The sequence below is a fragment of the Antennarius striatus genome, chromosome 10 (genome assembly GCF_040054535.1).
Source record: "Antennarius striatus isolate MH-2024 chromosome 10, ASM4005453v1, whole genome shotgun sequence".
Lineage (NCBI taxonomy): Eukaryota > Metazoa > Chordata > Actinopteri > Lophiiformes > Antennariidae > Antennarius > Antennarius striatus.
In genome coordinates, this window is record NC_090785.1 from 16787986 (window position 1) to 16812197 (window position 24212).

The 24212-nt window shown below is 39.3% G+C and overlaps 1 long non-coding RNA gene across 1 annotated transcript; it reads left to right on the forward strand.

Annotated features, from left to right (window-relative positions):
• Positions 1–10062: 10062 nt before the first annotated feature.
• LOC137603081 (uncharacterized) lies at positions 10063–22515 on the forward strand. The gene is made up of 4 exons (XR_011037227.1): positions 10063–10259; positions 10730–10810; positions 10909–11035; positions 22147–22515. It is a non-coding gene; the product is annotated as an uncharacterized lncRNA (long non-coding RNA).
• The last annotated feature ends 1697 nt before the right edge of the window (positions 22516–24212 follow it).

Below are 24212 nucleotides of genomic sequence, written 5' to 3' on the forward strand. Positions count from 1 at the left end.
CCAGAGTGTCGTGGAGCGTGACTCTTTGTCAAGGTCTTGTTTTCCAAGTCTCTGGAGCTCATTCTGATGACACCGCTCCACATCACCACTCCCCTGTACTCCCCCTCCTCACCCTCCTTAATACATGCCACAATTGCGATGTTGTGTTGTGAACTTCTGTATGTGACGTGTATCTGCTTTCTACTGGAGGTCTGTGATTTAAAGTGTGAACAGAAAAGGTTGAGACCTGTCCTGCTGGTCACCACTGATGGCAAATATGCAATAGAATCCCATCATCTTCCTCCGGCTGACCCAGACCAATCAGCCCTGAAACACAGGCCTATGCCACCTCTGTATGAGTTGTTATCTGCCGCTGTGTGTGCTTGGCATGTAAAATGTTGTCACAACTCATTCTTCATAGACAATACAGACCTGACTAGGGCTTACAATAGAAGCACCTTCGTATTGGTCTGGATCCTCCATGAAACACACACACACACACACACACACACACACACACACACACACACACACACACACACACACACACACCTGCTTGCAGCGCTCATATCTGCAGAGGGCCAGATAGTTACTGTGTCCTCTGAACATCCTGATCTCATCTCCCGGCAATGTGATTGACAGCTCCGACAGCTGGGCTCCATCCACTTTGCAGACATTTGGACACAGACACACACGCACACACACACACACACACACACACACACACACACACACACACACACTCACACGCACACACATACATACACACACAGAGCAGAGAAATGAAGGCAAGGCTGTAAGGGGAGGAGAGATGGTGGTAAGAAAGCAAGGCATGAAGGAGAGAAGGGACACAGGTATATCACAGATTGCTAAGGAGATATTGTTCGAGGAGCGATTGCCTGATAAATGTTGACTTAAATATAGAAGTGGACATGTAAATGTTGATGTTAAGGGAATTGGTAGGAGTCACAGATGATGAGAGCCCAAGTGGGTTGTATCCTGCAACCAGGGGATAATTATCCTCCTGACACACTACAAGCCAGAACAATGTGTAAATTTAAACACAAACTCCTTCTGACATAGACTATGAAGAGCAATGAAAGAAGGACATGAAGCATCGAGCACTGAACTGATTGCCATTGGGGAATGCTAGGGGTCATGCTTAGCCAGGTGGTGCTAATTTCCTACATACTAACAAACACACACACCAAGTACTCATCAGGGATGAGACGCAGCTAACCGGCTCATCTGCACATATTCAGGTGTCGGTTAGTAAGCACACAGCATGGCCTTGTTTTCCCTGACTGCTCAGGCTTGTCAGGAATGCTGAGAGTAACATGCATCACTCACTTCCCTGACATCCTTGTTCTCTTGTGTGCATGCATGAGAGAGAGTGTGGTCAATGAATATATGTCTGCATGACCCATCTCCTTCTGTGCCTCAGGAATGACAGCCATCCCCTCATTAACCTCTCCATAAGACTCTACTGCATCTTGCAGTGGCCATTTCTCTATTTACAGGGTTCCATGGCCTATTTATATATACTGTGATGATGACAAGAGATAAGGTGCCAGAGTTAAAGGACAGATCTCTAACCTTATTTTGGCCTTAAATGGTCTTAAATGCATATCAAAATCAGTTCCACTGAATAAAATAGCTTCAAGGATGGAAAAAAAGGTTATTTATTTTGAGTTAAAACCATATGAGTCTGATACATCAAGTGATGTTCTGCTCATAGCTACAAACAGATGTTGTCACTTAACAAATTGCAATGAGTGGAATTTAGGTCTTGCTCTCAGAGAGGATCGTTTGACTAGGACCATTTACTTCTAGCTGGGTATAGTATGGAGGGTGTGATAAGACTGGAACACAGCAGGGGGGCTTAATCCAAACGTTCTAACTCCTCCAATGCTGAGCTTCACAACACCATCATAAAAGATAAATGGTTTTGCAAGAGATTACTCCCTGCTGGTGCATAGCAGAGAGGTTTTCTTGTGGGCTTAGAGAGTTCCTAAAATATATGATCTATGAATGGATCCAGCAGCCTCATGAGCAGGAGTTCGACGTAATTGATTTTATTACAGATGAAGTGCAGAGAGAAGGAGAAGAAAATCTAAAAATGTCACCCTGGGTCTTCATATATTCATCAAAAATCTTGATCTGCTTTAATCCCACACTCACATTAGTTATTTTTCAGTCCCAATAAAAATGCTGTCCTGCATGTGCTGTCTTTAATTTTAGAAATTTTGTTTCATATCTAAGTTAGGGACAGAAAAGTGTATGTACCAATGTACCATTTTCTTCCAAGTGTGGTGACACATTTCCAGTACGTTGAAGCACAGTACAGGACTTGCCCAATTTCCTCCCAGACTCTGTCTCTGTGTGCCACTCTTCTTTTCCTGAATCAACATCACTGCAGTCTGAGATAACACAGTGCAATGTCAAGATTATGTCCTCAGGAGTAATTTTACAGAGCCTCCGTTCTGCAAGGATCAAGCATAGTTACTAAACTGTGTGTGTTTGTGTGTGTGGGGGGGGGGGGTGCGTTTTTGTGTGCGTGTGTGTTTTTACTTTTACCTTTCCTAGTGTTTGGACCAAACCCTTTCAGTGGAATCAGGTGGAATCAAACTTTCTGCATGTGACTGCTATTTAATGAAGTGGGAAAGAACCTACTATCTCCCCACCTATATATTTGAATAAGCCTAGTTGAAAAATTCTCACGCTGTCACCAACTCCAGCCACTACCTGTCAATCAACCAATCACGGTGCATCTGCCAGAAGGAATAAAATTTGACATAAATAAGAATAAATAGTTGGATAAAAGCTGTATAAATAAGTTTGAAAGTTAAAAGTGATTTATTTAATATCAATTGATCATCAGAGTTAATTAAAAATGTTAATTCGGCAATCATTTAGTATTTAAGTCTTTTGACAGAAAATAAGGTCGCTGCCCTTTTAAGGGACCAGGTGACAAAGGCGCAGCACCTGAGTGACGCTGCAGCAGAGACCAGAGGGAGAGAGTAGAGGAGGACTCGGAGAAAATTAATGTTGATTAATTAACAGGAAAAGCATTGATTTCATGAGAACTAAGCCACATCGGTTTTGGTGAGTTTTGTCTTTATTGCATTTTTATCGTGTTGTACTTTTTTTTTCTCTGGCGGAGAACTAACGCTAAAACATAGCTGTTTATAAAGAAATGCTCCGTCACACAAATAAATGTGTGTGATTTGAGGATTTAAAGAGTTGTATTGTGTTTATGGCCTGTTACACAGGTCAGGGATTTTTTGCTTGGTTGGAAGCTCGGTCGGAGCGAGGATTGGTTTGCGGGCGTGCACATCCACAGACGGGATTCAAGATGGCGAGCCAAACCCAGACCTTCGACTTCTTCTTCATCGTAATATTAAGGGAAATCCTCTTCGTGTGGTAACTCGCTGCCAGAGTGGTAGGAGTATTAGTTGAACTCAACTGAACAGAACTGGGACCTAATTGAACTATTATTTTTGGACTGAATCGAACTGAAACTTTTCATGGAACTGAACACTTGATTTCACAGTTGGACTTGAACTTCAATTTAAAGTACCATATTTTTCTTTTCACATGTTTAGGTTTTTGAATGTGATTTAAATAACTGTGGTCCACTTTGATTTATTTGGGTTTTGAAAGTATTTACTTACCTGTATAAAGAAAAAGAGTTAACTCAGGAAGAAAAATTGGAATCCTAAAATAGGTGTAACCTAGGAAAAAGAAACTGGTCTAAGTCAAATTAGCCTGACTAAAATAACCTAGGAAAAAGAGACTGGTCTAATTAAATTAGATTAGCTTGATTAAAATAAACTACATGACTAAAGAACAAAAAGAAAGTGAAATACTTTTTTTCATTTATATTTACTTTATTATTAGAACCTGCAGGGTATTTTTGGTTTTGTTTACTGTGTTTTATGTGTGTGTTCTCGCATTCAGTAAATTGCCGGCCTTTTCTACTTAAAGCAACGGTCTCTGGTGTAATTATTCTTGCTCCCCACTCCTTAGAACCTGGAACTGGTCCAGTGGCGTAGTTAGTGGTATGAAGTGCTACAATTTCAATAATAGAATTTTTGGGTGTTTTATTTCTCAAGTGTGGCACATACAGTAGTTGGTTCTTTATGATTTAATCTGTCCAAGATAAAAACAAAAAAATCATGTACGATTTGCATGGAATTCAACAAATTAAGCCTCTTGGATCCAGCATAAACCCCAAGCCTACCACATTAAAAATGAAAATGCAAGCCTTTATCTTTCCGTATATCACCTCTTTGACCACATAATTATTTACTTACTAAGATAGAAGAAATAAATTGTGTGGAGTTGACATAAACCTTATGTTTATGGGGTATGGAAAAATAAAGCAGACAAGGTAGTATCCATTTCATGGAAACTCAACTTGTTAAAATAATTAAAATGCTGCTTATCAAAATTACATGTCTCCAGAAGTCTTCTGACATTGTACTTTATAATCTATCTTTATAGGAAGTTCTAGACAGACAGACAGATTTTAGCCAACTTAATTACCTGCATCCTTAGTCCTTTGAAGCTGTGGGTCTAAAGGAAGAAATGATTGCTGTAAGTTGATCAGAAGTGACTCTGACTCATAAATTTTATATTCATGGTTTCATTGACAAATGAAAGAGAAAGAAGTAAAATATAAAATGAAATATAATGTAACTACAATACAGTATAATAATAATAATAACATAATTATAATTATTATTATTGCGTTTAATAGTCAGAACATAACATTTTAAGCCTACATATTTTTAAGCTTTTACTGCGTAACATAGTCATATGGTTGAGTTTAGTGACATAACAGTGCACTTGACTTTGCATTTTTGTCACATAAAATAGAAGCAAACAAAAGTGAATGAGAGAAGATAGTGTGAGGAAGGGGGTGTTAAATCTTTTTCTCTGATTTTATTTTATTTTTACATGAACTGACAATGTGATACTGGGTCATTTACTTACTAGCTGATGTTGAAGGAGGCCAGCCTCTTCAGGATGTACATCCTACTCTGAACATTCTTGTACACACAGTCCAAGTTGTATGACCAGTCCAGTTTGCTGTCCAGCTGCAGCCTCAGGTACTTGTAAGTCCACGCAACCTCCACCTCCTTGCCCCCGATGACTAATAGCTGTGGGGAAAGTGGCACCCGCCAGAAATCCAGCACCATCTCCTTGGTTTTGGTGATGTTCAGCTGTCAGCTGAAGCTTATTCTGCTGACACCACCCCAAAAAGTCCATCACGATCCTCCTATACCCCCCCTCGTCATCCTCCCTGATCCATACCACAATAGTGGTGTCATCCAAGAACTTCTGCATGTGGCATGTATCCGAGTTGTGCTGGAAGTCCATCGTGTAGAGCAGCAGTTCCCAAACTTTTCAGTCCGCGCACCCACTTCTACCTCCCGACTTAGCTGACACACCCCCAATGCCCAAAACATGAAGAAAAAAAAAAGAAAAGAGAAAAGGCGTAGTCTTTATAGCCATATAGGTATCAAGTTTAATAATATAGGCTCCTGTTAACACAGAATAGATTGTGCAATAATGGGCCTTATGATCTCTCCCTTTAGAAACTGTGGGGAGAATAATAGTAACAATATAAAAATGACAATAATAATATTTTAAGTCAAAATGGTCGCCGAGCGAGCCGACTACAGATGAGTGATGAACAGCAGTTATTACTATGCAGGGCTCGAAATTAACTGTTTTTCTTGGTAGCACTGGTGCTCCCAAATGTAGAAGTTAGTAGCACCAGCAAAGACTTCAGGAGCACCTACCCAAAAGCAAGGCAGTGACGGAGCGATAGAGACGCTCCGTCCATCTCCGTTCCGCGTCTCTCGCCCAGGAGAGCTGCCGCAGCTGCGCTCTCATTGTTTCCTGGCAGGACCGCAGGAGCGCGGTCTCACAAAAAAAGGCGCACCAGATTTTTTTCCCTAGTCGCACCTGTGCTCCCAAATATATTTAATAGTCGCACTGATAAAAATTTGGGCGCATATGTGACCAAAATGGGCGCAAGTTCGAGCCCTGCTATGTAACAAATAGGCCTATTTAACAAATTGTAACAGTTATTAAATGGTAACAAATATGCTACTCCGCCACAAAGAATCAAAATAACATACGCCCAAGTTCAACATCATATTTTCTCTTTCGAGTACAAGTCTCATTGTGTTCTTTACCCCCTTCTCCCGATGAAGTGTCCGGGTGAGTTTTCTGTGTTCTGTGCTCCTCATTTTAAGTTTCCCCTGTCTCGTCATCATCACTCTCTTTTTCCTGCTGGATTTCTTCAGCCTGGTAGACTGCACAGCTCTCAGTTGTGGCCAAAGTATCCTGTCCTCTTTCATTTCTTCCAGATTTAATACCAGACAGACTGCCCGTTTTTAACCAGTTATGCATTTCGGCGTATTATTGTTGTTGTTATCACAGCAAGCTAGCACGTAGCTAGGAGAAAGCCAAGTGGATTTTGGGTATTTTTTTTAATTTTAAAATTTTCCCAAAACGTTTTTTAATTGAAAATTACAAATGATTTCCGTGAATGAATTTAAATATCTAAACTGTTAATCCTCCATTAAAAAGTTTTTAAATTATTTATTTAATTATTTATGTATTTCAAGGTGCTCAGCTGCCATTACACTCGCTCACCCCCTAGCGGCAGCTCGCGCACCACAGGGGGTGCGCGCACCACACTTTGGGAATCTCTGGTGTAGAGGGTGAAGAGAAGAGGGGAGAGTACGGTTCCCTGCAGAGCCCCCGTGCTCCTGGTCCCCACTGATGATAAACAGTCCCCAATACGGATGTACTGGAGTTTGTCCATCAGATAATCCGTGATCCAGCTCACTAGGTAGGGGTCCAGAGCCCCGGCAGGAGCCAGGGCTGGATGGTGTTAGAGGCGCTTGAGAAGTCAAAGAAGAGCACCCTGACTGCACAGCCCCTGACATCCAAGTAGGAGAGTGCCCGGTGGAGGAGGTACAGGATGGCGCCGTCAGCCCCAACCTAAGGCAGGCAAACCGGCCTACCGGCTGAAAGACATGCTTTGACAGTTCACACTGCAACATACAAATGCAACGAGGATCAAGGTTCTACAAATATCTGCTGAACATATTTTCAGATGTACAGTAAGTGATATAGAGAGGACGATGAGAGGACAGTCACAACTTGATTGAGTGTCTGTTTGAGTGTCATGTCAGGAATTAGCAGCATTTTTTTTCTGTCTTAGTTTCCCAGAATGATGACACAGCTGAAGATTTTCCTTCAACATGAATCCTGGCAGAAACACATTCTCCTCTTTTATTCCTCGTGTTTGTCAAAAATTTGTGTCGTAAAGACTTGTCTCCATCAAACATTTTACTTTTCACAAATGACTCCTGAAGTTTGTGGAGGACACAACTGTCAATATTCTAATGGTGATAAGTCCACATATGGAGGATTGACATTGCCTCACAGCAAGAAAGTTCTGGGTTTGATTCCTTTCCGTGCATTTAAAAAAAAAAAAAAAGTTATACACTCAATTAGTCCCCAGAGGATAATTAGCGGCACATTAGTGTTAGTAAGTTACACATTCATATATTAGTCTGTACAGGCCCTGAACACACAAACACACACAAGGGTCCTGTACGCATGCAGGGGTAGGTAGAGTGGCAGGCAGCTACTGCTTGGTGTGCCCAAATTAGCAGCTTGTAAGGGGGATGGCGCCTTGCTCAAGGTTGTCTCAGCAGTGATCTGGAGGTGATGACACCTCCCACTGTCAGCTCACACTCCGGGTGTTTTTGGGCGGGAGCGGGAAATGGCCGATCATGGAACATTGGACGACCAGCTCTACTGCCCGCTCTACCACTGAGCCACTGCCGCCCTGTTAATATGTACTACTCATGTTTATGTGGGTTCTCGTCGGTTTCTCCGGCTTCCTCCCACCTCCGAAACATGCACCCTGAGTAAATTGGTCACACTTAAGTATATGGAAGTGTGAGTGGTTGCAATGAGCTGGTGACTTATCTGAGGTGTAACCCACCTTTTGCCCATAGCCAGCTGGGATAAGCTCCAGCAGACCTTCTGATCATTAACTATACAACAGCAAATTTGATAACATGTCCAATTAAAAAGGAAAGTCTACATTTCATCTGAAGAAAAAAGAAATTCCCCACACCAGGGGATGATACTGACTATAGCCTATGGACTTTACATCACATTGTCAGACCCACTGTATTGCATCTAAATTAGATAGCAGAGCAAATGCTTAAAGGTACAGTATTTCTCCTCTGTATTTCATCCTTTCTGATGATTTTAAAGATGTATCCTTTTTATTTGTGATTTATCCTCTTAATAATGCACCAGATTGTTGTGTTTCACTGAAAATGTTCCAGATCTGCAGGACACACACTGCTGGACATCTTCAGGGTCTGAGGTCTACCCATCACTGCCTCACAAAATACTGCGGTGAAAACTACCTAAACTAAAGATTATACCATTTAATTTTTGCAAAAAACTTTTCAGTGTTTCTATTACTTTATTGAATTAGCTGACCAAAATATTATTATAATAATAAACACTTGGTCAGTTTTACTGAGTTCAACAACATTAACACCATCCACAAAATGGATTTGAATCGTTGGTCTAAAGCATCACTGTTTTTAACACATGGAAAAATGAGTGAGTAAATCATGACATTTTTCATGTTACCTTTAGGTAAGTCTGTGTATCGAAGCTATAGCATGTATCTGGCAGTGAACACAAATTATCTCTATGAATTAACCTCATTAAATTGCCCAATCCATGTGGTTAAATAGCATTACATTTATCCAATTAAAATGTTAGATCACTTTAATTTACGTGGGCTAATTTCTAAGGACTGTAAAGTTAGTAGGATCAATGTTCATATAGTTTATAGTGCTTTATTATTTAATAATTGGTTTTTTGCAACTGATCATTGCTGACATATTAGAAACCTCTAAGTGGTAGGGCTATACAGTACTTGATACATAACTTTACAATTTTGAAGGGGAAGCAAAAACTATGCAAATCTGCATCTGGATCTGTAAAGAATAGTTCACAAATGGCATTTTTCAAATGGCCCCTCTGCTACAAAGCCAGTCGTAAGCTAATGATAGTTACTGGGCCAACTATGTTAGCTAAGTTTGCTAGCTTTGCTAGAAATTTGTGTGTAGACAAACTAGACAAGCTGCAGAGAAGGTCAGAAAAGAAATACGGCTGAAGTACAGAAAGCATGATAGGAAAGCGCTAGGAAAAGACTGCCATCATGTTAAATTGCATGATCAAGAGAACATGAAGACAGGAAGTACATACGTGTTTTCATTGAACTGATTGCTGTCTCTCTCCTAGTCTAAATATTTGGACCATGATGGACCTGCATGTTTGTGCCTGTGAACATGTCTTAGAGTCTTCCTGGAAAAGCAGGTGCTGCTGAAGATTGGAGATGTGAGGGACACAGAACATTTGAGTCAATGCTGGAAAGTGTGTTGGACTTGAAGAGGCTGCAAAGCTTTGTTTTGTTAACGAGTGATTATCACAATGATATAACACGTGACGTGCGGTCAGGGGAGGCATGGCCTCACCTGTCATCATGAAAGAAAAAAATGGAAAATGGAATAAATACATTAAATTCTAATTTATCCAGCGATGTGTATTATAAACTTATTTTATGTTAAACGTCCCCAATTTTAAGTTATTTTTACTAAAAAATTTACTGCTGAAATATGGAGCAGAGACCTGCGGTGAGGCACCAGCCAGCCGTGCCTCACCATGGATTGCGCACTAGCTCAGATAGCTGTGCTGGTATGCTATACAGTGAGACCGTAATGCTATCTATATGTCCCCATTAAAATGTTGAAACACGTTTGCTCTATTAACTAATTTAGCTAATGTATGTAATATACAGTGTTTTTTTGTCAACAGCTGCATGTGTGTAATGTCTTTCTTGAATTGAGCGGTCCTGAAACCGCTGTGAAAAGGCTCTAGGTGAGGCACAAAAATACCCGGCCTCATGGATAGGGGGCGCTTGTGATCCCAGGGATTCATCTTGGGATTCCTCAGCCGAAGAATAAGCGAATGCAGGCGACGATCTACATTAACTCAAGTGCAGCAATTTTTTTTCTGCTCGCCTATTCAAATGGAGGATTACATGTTACAAACTCAACGAAGATACGGACAATTTCTACAAAGAAGTAATTGACGCGTTTGTTCAGAGGGAGCGGTGCACAGACTTCATTTACAAATCAAACCTGACATATTAACAGGTAGGTAACAACATTACGTTTTTTTAATCAAATATGCTTATTTGTGTGTTACAGTTTGTATGTGTAAATAATTCTGTTATGAGACTTTAACATAACCCACTCAGTGTTGCCAATTAAATGGTGAATAAGCTACACTGTAGGTTCATATTTTTGTAAATCTGATCACGTGATCATGATGACGTCGGTGCCCCACCAGCCATGAACTTCACCGCACGTCACTGAATCTAACTAAGTAAAATGCGCACAGTAACAGTAGAAGAGAGCTTTTCTGTTATATATTTTTCTAAGGGGTAAACGGAATTAGAGCGGAAGGACAAGCAATGTACATACTGAATAGATGTCTCAGATCCACTGCCACGTGTAGTGGAGAGCTGGCATGACTCCTCTTCAGAGTGCCATGTTTGTCTCATCTGAGAGTTTTATACAGTCTCAGTACATTTCTGTTGTTGTGTTGCATTTCAATGATGCAGAGGAGTGCAACCTCACTAAGGATTCAGTGCAGCAGAAGGACAATGAACCACGCCGAGCAGCTGAAGTGGCTAGATGGAAAGGTAGGTGCTTGGGGACATATTACCTCTTCTTTCCAAGTGATGTATCTTCATGTAGTCCATTGGCATAAACTGCTGTCTCATCTCTGATTTTGATACAGGACAATTTGTGAAACTTTCCCAGGTTGCTCACCTCTTAGAAGATGGCTGACTGATTGCTGCCACCAGGAATAGACAGAGCACTACTGTTTCTGGTTCTTTGGGTCCCCTCCCCCTTGATCCGCAGATGTGAGCCTTTCAATACAGATTCTCAGTTGAACCAGTAAAGGTCCTGAACTAGAGAATTAAATGATGGAGTGTGACATCTTCACAGAAAGTAGGGTAACAAAAACCCTATCAATGCTATCTGGGTACCTCTTTAATATCCCAATCTTATAGTGGAAGAGTTCTACGACCTGCAGGTCATGATCACAATCAGAATCAGATCTGCTTTATTGGCCAGTATTGGTAATAAAGATATTTTACAAAAGATCGCGTGCGGCACGGTGACGCAGTGGTTAGCGCTGTCGCCTCACAATACGGCGGGTCCGGATTCGAGTCCCGCTCTGTGTGGAGTTCGCATGCTCTCCCTGTGTCTGCGTGGGTTCTCTCCCGGTTCTCCGGCTTCCTCCCAACTCCAAAAGCATGCGCTTCAGGTTGATTGGCTGGTCCCAAATTGCCCGTAAGAGTGAGTGTCTGTGTGCGTGTTTGTATGTCTTTGTATGTGGCTCCGCGGTGCACTGGCGTCGTGCCCAGAGTGTCCCCCGCCTCACGCCCTATGCCTGCTGGGATAGGCTCCAGCTCCCTGTGACCTGCTACGGCGGATACAGCGGCGGTACATGAAAATGAATGAATAAATGAAAACAAGATCGCTGAAAAAAAGCCGGCAGTCTGGCCGGCAGTCATGCTGCACTATGCCACCAGGGGCACCCTCAGACAGTATTCGGGCTGTACTATGCCCTCTAACAACGGTAGTCAAGGGGGCGTCGCCGAAGTGCCCAGTCTCACTGACCTGCTGTTTGATGGCAGAGTAGCCTGCTGCTTCGAACACCGGTGACCGGCTACGATAACGTAGCAAAACATAGGGAATTTTCAACAATTCTATTAATAAAGGTTAATTGACTGACTGATCTCAGTATTTCCCAACTACCGTGGCGCCGGAAATAACCCACTTTAATCTTAATTGGTCTTAGTGACGGTCCATTCTATTAGTCTGCAGAAACACACGGCGAAACTGCCATAAAGGTGAATGAAAGACCCTCAAAGCTGAACTTCCAGCCTTTTCTGAAATTTCAAGAGCTGAGTCACTGCTAGACAAAGGTGTCTGGACTGCTGCAATTGATTTGCAAATGTAGTTGATACCTGAAACAACACATTGGGGGGGGTTCTGTCTGGCAGCAACGTGCTGTGAGATTCACATGGGTAAGACTCCTATGTGAAAGTCAGTTCTATGAGTAAAACAGCGTCGCATTTGCCAGTAAATTAGCAGCTTGACATTAAAAACTGGTTAAAAAATTGTTTAGGCAGCAAATAGCTGCACCTCACCTCCCACTGGACTACCGGTCGATCGAACAATATTTAATTAATAAACAAAGACAAACGTCGGAGCTTATATATCTGCTTCAAACTTCAGATCAGGAAAAAGTCTGCCCTGTTCGCACTGAGTGGTCCACTCGTAATGAATTTAACCAGTTTTAATGTCAGGTTTTTTAATATGTGTGTTGACTTCTTTCTAAGATGGCAAAGTGATCAGGTTTCCTTGATGAGGCTCAGAATGGCCTCATTGACATTACAATAGCCGTTCACAGCTGGCTGAGGCCCTGTCCACACGATGATGGATTTTTTTGAAAATGCAGCTTTTTCAAAACGCATCGAAAACGATTTGCGTCCACATGACAGCGTTTTCCAAAAATCTCCGTTCACACGTGAACGCACCAGTGCGTTTTCGAAGACGGCTATAAGCATGCCAAACCATGTGGTGGCAGTATTGAGTCAAATTTTATCCAATAGGAATCCTCCGTGTTTTGTTGTCACAACACACGGGCCCATAAATATGACATCACAGAGGTTTTCGTCTCAGGCAAGATGTCAGCGTTTTTAAAAAGTTGCGGATACACCGTCCACACGACAACGCAGACCCAGCGTTTTTTTAAAAATCCACCTCGGCCAGCGTTTTCAAAAAGTTGCATTTTCGTTCCGGATATCTGTGTTGTCGTGTGGACGGAAAGTGTATACGCAACAAAAACGTTGCATTTTCGAAAAGTTCCGGCATCATGTGGACGGGGCCTAAAGGTACTCACAGTCATGAATGCTCTAGCTAGTGGACAGATAGCACAACTACTGCCACAAGTTTTTAAAATCTATTTTAATATTTTTTTATTAAATGCGCCTTATAATCTGGTGCGCCTTATATATAAAATATAAAATAAACAATTCATTAAAGGTGCACCTTGTAATCCAGTGAAGCCTTATAGTGCAGAAAATACTGTAAAAAAACAACATAAACACAAAAACATGCAAAGTACTATAAAGCAAAGTCCAGAGGCAGCAAATCAAATGATTTGGGTAATGACAGGTAGATTGGATGCCCAATTTGCCCTATTTGGACTGTTCTTACAAACTACAGAAGGCATACTGCAGGGTCAATAATTATCTCCTTGTGTGGTAGAACATTATACATTATCTATGTAGACCACTGGTAGAACGGGGTTGTCTCATTGAGTTATAGGGGACCAATATCCACATTGAAAAGTGGGGGCACATATGCATGCCAGCATGCATTGCCAATGGAACTGCGACCTTCTCAGTATTGTAAAAGGAGCAGATCTGAAAAGGATCCACGTTTTAACTGTCTGGTCAGCTCCAAATGGATACAGTTCTAATGAAAAGTGGTGGCGTTCTGCTTCCCTTGTGGTATTTGGTTTGTGAGCTTCTCAACAGTGGGTGTCGTGTCCAGGGTTGACTTGTCCATCTTGAGGGGCAAGTTATACATGTCAGTTAGCCTGTCATCTGACATGTGATCATTTCCCCTTTGTGGTCATAGGCCTGTTACATCTTGCAGCACCAATTAGGATTTGGTTACCACCTATGGCCTGATCACACAGAGACATGGCTGTCTGACAAGCTCTGGGATTTGTAGATGTTGTACATTTAAGCATGGAAAGTATGTATACATTTCTTTATAAAATACTAGACATATCCTCTAAACATACAGTTTGGGAGTTTATCTTGTGAGTGTAACAACAATGTCTGCAACTCAAGGTTGCTCCGAATCAGGTATCAATATGAGAAAATTGAAAAAATAATACACACTGGTGCTTTTTTCACATATAACACATAAAGTATAAAATTAATATCTATTCAAAAAATGAAAAAGTACAATGTAACCTAAAGTTTATAAAAGCAGAGATCCTCTTCTGCAGTTACCAGTTTTCTTGTTTTCCATTAAGAAATATCTGAGTGGATAGCCAGAGTCTTCTTGAGTTTCAAGGTTTTGTGTGAGTTTGTCAGTGTGAGTTTTTAGTGTGTGCCGCATCTATTTGTGTTTGCCTCCATGTGAGCCCTAAATGCCAGATCCTCAGACTTAATAGGCCCCCATTAAGAAATTATCTCTGGTTCTTTTGTGCCTTTCCACTGAAAAACCTAACTACCAATTAAGTGGTTGTGTGCCTAGATGGCCCATTTGCTTGGCTGTTGGTAATTATAGGTTTTCTCAGTGTTTCTCTCTTCTCAAGCCGACCCTTCTCCTTTTGATTAGGCTTCTCTGGAGTGTTACAATCCACTAACTCTGTCACTCTTCCCAAAATTAGCTGTCATTCCAACCATATGCATTTTTCATCATGCCCCCAGAGAAAGCAACACAGCTGAACTATAGTACTAGAACAAAAAGATGCAGCTTTCTGATTTATGTAAATATTCCTGAAAGTCTCACTGATACACCTTAGCTCTTTCTGTAAATTAGTCATGTCTTTTGAGTGAATATAAATGCATTCACATATACCGTATTTATTCGACTATACACACGTGTATAATGCGCACCCCTAATTTTCGATTAAAAATCGGTATACAATTTTGTTTCACTTTTTCTCGGCTCAGACAAAGCATTGTAAGTGACAAACATTGTTAAACACGTGCGTCCATGATAAAAATCATTTATTGACAACGTAAACTATGAACACAATACCGAAATAAAATTAACAATATTTACCGGTATTTAAAATCCTTCCAAGTCCAATTCATCATCAGATACACCAAGGAGTTGTTCCCATTCAGTTATATTTTAGAATCTAACAGTTCATTTGTTTTTCTAGCATGCATCCTTGAAATTAATGTTTTAATACAATTCTAAACTTCTACAGCTTTTGCTTTTTAAGGGAAAGGAACATGGCTTGAGTTCTTTGACATTCTTTAACAAGAAAGCATAACTAAAAACCACTTGCACAGCAAAGGGTAAATGGACTTCCTTCTAGAACTTATTTTCTTATCTTGTTTATCAGATGATTGTACAAATGTGCACTTATCCATTAATTCTCACAGACAGTCACAAAGAGGCAGTGGGGGGGTAGTGGGGGAGGCAGTGATAGCCTTTCCATTACGAACAACTTTTCATTATGTTATCAGAAATCAATAAATAAGCAATTCCCAGTAATTCATCAGTTAGTATCAACATCAAGTGAAATGTATGGATGTGATGCAGCCAGATAAGATCTTGTAATATAGAAATTACAAGAACCAGAAATAGAATTTAGGTTTTCTAAGAAGAGATAAGACTGAACCCTCAGCTGATCCTTTACATCTTTAGTTTGAAAAGTTGGAGCTTTGACACACTGGGGTGTTTTCAGAATGAACTGAAGGTGCTAATTAATTTCACGTCTTACTGTAAATGTCATTTTTGTTAACATTTCACTTCATGAAGATGAGGTGAACGTTTTTTTAATTGCATAGCTATAATAAATTTTTTTTCAAAATAATGAAAATTTAAATTTAATTTAATTTAATTTAATGTTAACGTCAGATCCATCCATTTTTATTGTTTTATTTTTTTGGGTGGGGTGGGGGTGGATGGTTGTAAATAAAACTCACTGAATTTTGATATTTGTTCAGTCCACATATTTTGCAACAGTTAGACATTAAATATTAAAAAATCAAGTGTCACCCAAATGCTAAATCACATCACAGACATTGTTTATTAATCTGCCTTTACTGTGACAATTTGTTTCTGCATGTGTAGTTATTGCTACCGTGCTTTGTTTTACTTGTCAAGGTCAATAATTGTGATTCAGGCTGTTCATGCTCAGGTCCAATACTGACGCCTTTCATGTGCCGACAAGGAGTTTTATTGAAGCCATGGACGTGGAGAGGTGGGTTCACGTCAATTGATTAGGAAGATTATTTTGCTGATTAGAGCCATCACTCAGTGTCACAATAATCAGTGTCATCAGCCCATCTGCAATGAATTTTTGTTGCATCCCGGGGCAGACTAACACCCTCTGTGTGTCTGTGTGTGTGCAGTCTCCCAATGCTATCTCACACGCTCCCAATTACTCTACCTGATTGGATATATGCAAATTAGTCCAAAATTAAAAGCCACCTGCAAGGGGACCACTTATGGGACAGTTTTGTGCACACTCATAGACACATTCACAACTGTGTATCTTCAGCGTTTCACCTTCAATTGTCCTAATGACAGCAATGCATCTTTGGTGCAATTCCTACTAAACATTCCCACTTTCCATGCAGTCCATAGAAAGTATTTGTCTCTTCTGCTGTTACCTGCTGTTTGTCCTTTCTCCAGCACCCTTTGCATTGGTCTTTAAATGATATTTATTTATCCGTATCTTCCCTCCCCATGTATCTCTATAATTCTATATTTTTTCTGTGCATCTGTCCACTCCCCTCAGTGGTCACAGCTTCCAGATGTGCTAAAAATGACTGCTACCTCACTGTGAGCAGCAGGCTCATCTTTGCTCACTGTTCTTTTCATCTTATCTGTGCTCATATGTCCAAGTGCTCAGCAATCTCTATCCATGAAGATGCTTTAATTTCTCTCCTTTCCTCTCCTCTCTTCTACTCTCCTCCTCTCCCTCGCTCCTCTTGAGATTTGACAGGGGGAGAAATCTCTTTTCTCTTCTGTAGGCAACCCGAGTAAATCTCTTTAAGCTCTGCCTCCCCTGCCATACCTTTAGATTGAAGGCCACCTCCAAAGGTCACTGAGTAGAACTGATCCTCTGTATTCTCTTTATCCTGAAAGGCTGAATGGGACTGGAGATGAGGGGTGGCCTGGAACAGTGAAGAAGAGCATAAGCTAGGGGAGGGATGAAGAAGAAAAGTAGGGAGTCAAGTATGGTTAGGGCATGAAGATGCAAGTAGGAAGCAGGCGAAGGTTGATTCAGGGAGCCGAGCATAGAAGAAATGTTAGGATGTAGCTGGAAGTTTGAGAGGAGACAATGAGGCATATACTCTATGTAGAGTGTTGATGCGACTAGAAATGTCTGTCCAAGAGCTGTAAAAGAAACGAGTAGACTGTTTGAAATATAATCAGCCAAAAATTAATGATTACCTATTACAAATTCATTCTTCTATCTACAGGGCGACCTGAAGTCAGCACAGGAGACACATTTTTTTTGATAATGCAAAGACTTGTAAAGAGGCAGGGTGTACCAGCAGCACAACTACTAAATAATATACCAGCAGCAGTTTTGTTAGAATACTGCACTGTATAAAAACACACACCAACACACTGACACAAAGGATAGCCATGATATATTTTCAGGTACTGTATTTGCCACAAATATAAGACAATAACCTTAAAAATGCACACATAATCTTCAGATGTGTGACATGTCAGACTTAAAATGGCTGTTTCCATTCTGTCAGTGCTAATCAGCTCAGATGTAGAGACAACGAAAAGAGAGCATCCAGACATGAAGGTAATAACAACACTGGCCTATAGAGGGATAAAAAGGAAGAATAGTGTTCTCTCTTGGGAACCCTTAGCCTTTTGGATAATGTTCTGTTGTTATACTGCATATTACAGTATGTTTGCTGACAGCTAAATGGTTGTCAGACATCCTCTAGTGCATAGACTGTGTCTTAATATAATGGAGTTGGTGTCTGTGACGGCTTTGTTTTGATAGGTCTGCATATAATATCAGTGGGAGAAAATGCATTCAGATACTTTGCTTATGTAAAAATACCAATGCAGGGATGTAAAAATTCCATGTAACAAATAAAATCCCTGCAAACACAAGCAAATTCAGAATATTCAGCTTCAGGAGCAAAATACGCTAATGCCAGAATGAAAAGTGAAATTATACAAAAAAAAGAGGCTCACAACAATTATTACAGTAGAGGTAGAACATCTTTAGCTGTTTTTCACTGTGGTTGCTGTACAGTTACATTTAACTTTCATTTACAGTCACAGTATTTTATTTTGTTTCACCAGGTTTGTCCCATTGAGGTTAGATAACTTGAGAGAAACCAGTCAAAATAGTTGCAGTGCAATAAATCATATATAATCACACTTGAAATAAAAGTTAAACAATAACCAAAACAAATTAGTTTTTTTCTTGATTTTTCAATTATAATTGCTTGTCCTCTTTCATTTTAAATTAAATATAAGATTCATTTACCAATGTTTGCCTGTTTTTTGAAAGAAATCTAGAGAAAATAAATCTCATAATGATGAAGCGAACCAGGAAGACATAAATTTACAAACCAAAAAGATTGAGAAGTGTTGATATTGTATACTTATACAGCTTAGCTGTGTTTCATGTGATGTGATAATTTCAAAAGTAAAATGTACAATATTCAGTAACGTGTCAAATTCCCTAAAGTGGAAATATCCAACTACATGAAAATTGTAGGTTGTGGAATTTATATCTGCTGAATCTAACGATGTCAGATACTGTATCCATACTCTCAAATATCTCCATCCAGTCCTGTCCATGTCTCTCCATTTATATGCCACCTTGTCTCCATAATTTCGTTCTGTAATGAAAGTCCCTCCACCAATCACTGTTGGAAAATGATACTGGAGATATTAATAAGGGCCTTTTTAACCAAATTACATTCCATCACAGCTGAGATTGAATTAACAACCACCAAGATGTGTAGGAACAAAGCTAATGGAATTGGATGACGGCATCCGTCAATCAAAATACAATTTAGGTTTGCCTATATGACTTTGTCCCGCCCGCTCTTCTCAATCATGTACCCTAACAACCATTGAAAAATAATGTAGCTTGTGATGGAATATAGCTGGTGACCATTGTGCTTGGTGGATGTCACTCTAATACTGACAGAAGGAAAGCATGTTTGTCTTAAATTTATCTGAGTGTTTAAGAATTAATAATAGTTATGAAGATTAACTTCATTAGATTTTTTCTGGTTTATTTTAATATTTTTATGCTCATCATTTAGCCCAAACATACTGACAGTATACAGTGTTTATTATGTTACAGTTTCTGTCAAAATGTAGTAGTTAATGTACTTATTTTTCGTCTATTGTTTTGTAGATAGACAGACACACAGATAATAGAGAGATAGATACATGGATGGATAGATAGATCACTTTCATTTTTCTGTTTGCTTTTCTTATCTTCATTTTACACTTTTTTTAGGCACGCGCACACACCCACACACACGCACACGCACACACACACACACACACACACACACTCTCACACACGCACGCACGCAGGCATACGCACGCGCACGCGCACACACGCGCGCACACACTCACATACACACACACACACACGCGCGCACACACACACACACACACACACACACACACACACACACACACACACACACTTTCTTTTTGTCTCCCCAGGTGTGCACAGGTCCAGGTGTATGTCTTTGCAGGAGCTCATCACTGCTCTAATGAGAATGATCACTGCTCATCTGTCTTCATCCACACCCAACAGAGAGCACCTGCTACTGTGTGTGTATGTGTGTGTGTATGTGTGTGTGTCTCCGTGTCTGAGTCTGTGTGCATGCACGCAGCAGGTGTGGATTACATTTCTGTCTATGTCTATATTATATTCAATGCACAGGTAATATATTGTATGCATATTATTTAGCTTGAGGTCCCAGACAATATTGGAGTCCCACTTGGTGGGTAATCTGAATATGTCTCCACAGGAATGAAATGTCTCTGATTAAGTCTCTTTCTTCTGATAAAAAAACAATAAGTTGTAATTTTTATTTATCATAACAAATGTAATAATATTAATATTAATACTAAATATCATACTACTACCCCGGCTTATACTGCTACTACTTCTAATAATAATAAGTAATAATAATAATGAGTCGTAATATGAAAACATAATCTAAGTCACAACAATGCAGCACCTTTTAATAGCAAATCTAGACCACCCTCTTCGTGATGCTCCCACATGTGCAAATGCTGTTTGACAGTATCGAACCTGGAACTTCCTCTAAACAGGCACAGAAGATCATAAAATATCCAAATAACGGTATTGCTAATAACTCCCATTTTTACCACAACCACGTATAAACAAAGATGAACATTAAAACATTAATTTTCTTATAATAAGAGTAATATAACATCACCATTTTCTTTAAATAATATCATAATTTAACACAAACCACAGCAGACTGTCACAAGCATCAGATGAAGGACTCAAATGACAGATACTGAATCCATTTAGTTAGACAGGTAAAATTTCTGATCAATTTTATATTACTACACTATATCGCTATATTTGGTCATTCTAGCATCAGCTTCAGCATTGAAATTATTTTCATCTGTAGGCAAACAGTATTATTTCCAAGTCAAAGCTACTGTTTGTAAATTGTACACATACTGCTGCTAATGTCACACTGCTTAGATATTGCAAATTGTTTTTTTTTAATGTAATAGCTCAACTAAAAACTAGAGCATGTGAAATGTGACAGGAAAAAGGTAATGATAATCTAATATAATAATATAAATATAATATAAATGAACCAATTAACCTGTATTGACTATTTCACTATCTTTGAGGGTATTTGTTGGGGTTATTAGATTACAACTATATTAATAATTAATTCACCCTCTCTCTTTCACCATGATAATAGATTCCAGATGGGCATTTTCAGTGAAAATGCTTTGACAAATTCTCTCTTTATCACCTGCATAGCATTACAAATTCTATCTCCCGTGTTTCCTACAGTTTAGCATCAAAAATAAGTAAATGCAATGGAGAAATAAATGATTGCATATAGCCACTAATGACTAAAATGTTCTTTGAGTGTTTGAGACCAAATGTTAGCTAAAAGGATTTAGACACTAACTTCAAAATCTCTTAAACTAATAAACAGTCATGCTGTTGTTTAATTTGAACCTTTGCAGAGAATGAAGACTTAATCCTAGACCTAAATTCTGCTGTGCATTTCTGGCCAAATAAAATAATGACTGCATGACTCAACTGAGATGCAACAAAGAACAGATAGTGCAGTGAAGCTGCAGTGTGAGCTCTGACCCTTTTGAAATACAATGAAAACACTTAGAAGTTTGAGAAAGATGCTGAAAATCTGAATTTAATCAGCAGATTATGGCTCTTGACTACTTTCTGGCTCATCCAAAAGCTGTGTTTGCATATGTTTATGTTAGATTTTAAATGTATACATATTACACCTGTCTGTTGATTTTAGCCTTTAACAGTTGTTTGACTTTGTTTTGAATTATCTTAACTCTGTGTGTGTGTGTGGGGGGGGGGGTGTTTGATTGACCATACTGATCAGATCTTTTCAACCATTTCATTCAAGCAGCCTTTATGAGACCTCTTTTCATTTGATTCAGTTTTTTACACCTGCACTTGAAAATGTGTTTACTTAAAATGAAACCAAAGGAAAGGCAAAATAAACAGAGATCATATTTATCCCCCAAGGGCCAAGTCAATTGCCTATTGTCAAAGTCTAAGTAGATTTTATGTAAAACTCCCAATCCATGCTGTTAGTATTGACCAAATGACAAAATGCTTGTTCATTTTTTTCTCAATCCAATTAGTTTTCTTGTGGCTTTCTGACGGCTCGTTTATATCTGTGAGTGAGTGCCCAATGTTGAATGGGTAATTGGGCAGTTAGTGTGAACCTACTGTTACCTGGGTTTGTATGTGAATAAAAAGAAAAAAATTGATTTAGATTTGAGATTAATGGCAAAGCATTGTGATATGTTTCTGCTTGTTTTCTATGATCGAATGTAAACTGATGCATGCAGCACACAGACATGGAGGCTTCCTCATCGTTACCACTTTGTGATCCCAGCAAATCACATACTGTATTTATGTCCTTCTTTTGTTTTATTTATTTTCATTCACCTTCTTATCCGCTTCTTCGACTTCTTACAGTTGACTGGGGTTGCTGGACCCTATCCCAGCTGACTTACGGCAACGACCGAGTGACACTCCGGGTGTGTTGCGGGTGCACCGCGGAGCCACACGAAAGACAAAGAACAATTCATCCACACACTCACACCTACGGACAATTTGGAACTGATCAATTCACCCAAGTGCATGTTTTTGAAGGTCGGAGGAAGTCGGAGAACCCTGGAGAGAACCCGAACAGACATAAGGAGAACATACAACATATGTGCTGCCTATTTATTTATTTATTTATTGATTGATTGATTGATTTGCAATTCTTAAACAGACCAGTTGGTAGGTCAAACACATGCTGTTCCGCATAGATTAGATCATGTGTTGGAGGAAGAATTTCAACACTTACATTTATATTAATCTCTGCACTATGAATAAATATAATTACCTTTTCCTGTTTTTGTTCTGTGCTTTGTTTGTTTGGTTTTATTTGTGAAATGGCTTGGACTGTAATGTCAACTAACAGGTAATTGATAAATTGTCATTGACAACAGAAAATTTTGATATTAAGTTACAGGACTGTTCTTCCCCCTTCCTCCAGCTGTGCAATGATATCAACACAAAAATGGCTTTTATAGTGACAGAGGGGGAAAGGTTACATTTCATACATAGTCTCCCTAAAGTAGAAACCCTTTCAGAAGACTTGTAGCAGTTTGACATTTTTTTGAAAAAAATTGGCACTGGCTTTTAAGCCTTGACCTAGACAATATGATCGATTAGGTCAGTAGAAGTAAAATGAATGAAGATTGAAACTCTGCAAGAACAGACATTGTAACGCAAACAAATCTGAAAAAAAAAAAAGAAAAGAAAAAGAAAACACTTAAAACACCTGAAAGTGCATTGCTTTGGGTGTTCTGAGAAGGTTTCAGTGTTTTTCATGGGGCTACCTACCTTTGAAAGGTCAGGATGGAAAGTGTGAGCCCAATTCACATCAATTTATTTCTTCAATACACTGCACCTCTAATAATGATCCCATTTCAGTGGGATGTTTAAAAACATTATCTTCAGACTAATTAATGTTAAGTACCCAGTAGACTATGGAGGAAATCATAATTTGGTTTAGTTAATGCATACATTCTGTTTGCTGCCAGTGAATTGACCCATAAGCCCGTTTGGTGATGCTCACCATTCAGCTGACAGATCAGTGAGGTTCTGTGTCCCTGTCCAGTTCTGTGTCATCCAAGTAGTGTGACATGAGCCATCCTTGGCCTCTGTCTCACATATTTCCAGTACTCTGTCCAGGAGAAGCCATTAAAGAAGAAATTAACAGCCTCAATTAAAGGATGATGAAGCAGAGGGGAGAATTTACATAGTATGAAGTGGATAAAGAGCTTTGCTTTCGCTCCGTGGATGTCAGTGTCACATGTGCTCAAGAATATAAATTATGTACTTGAAATTCATATTGTGGTTTAATTTTATTCTTTTGCCTTCATATATAGAAATCGGTCACCAAAACAAATACATATCTATAACAAATAGATAGATAGATAGATAGATAGATAGATAGATAGATAGATAGATAGATAGATAGATAGATAGATAGATAGATAGATGGATGGATGGATGGATGGATGGATGGATGGATGGATGGATGGATGGATGGATGGATGGATGGATGGATGGATGGATGGATGGATGGATGGATGGATGGATAGATAGATAGATAGATAGATAGATAGATAGATAGATAGATAGATAGATAGGAGTGTGTGTGTGTGTGTGTGTGTGTGTGTGTGTGTGTGTGTGTGTGTGTGTGTGTGTGTGCGTGTGTGTGTACATACTGGACATTATATATATATATATATATATATATATATATATATATATATATATATATATATATATATATATATATATATATATACTGTATATGTATATAAATGGGAAATAGCTGAAAATAATGATAAACTATTTTTAAATGGAAATCAGCAGTCTGCTCTTAATTCAATCAGAAACAGAAGATTAGTTTGTGTCATTTTAGTCAGCTGTTGAAGAAAGAAATCAACAGTTTTGATGTTTGGGTTTCATAATTGAGCCAG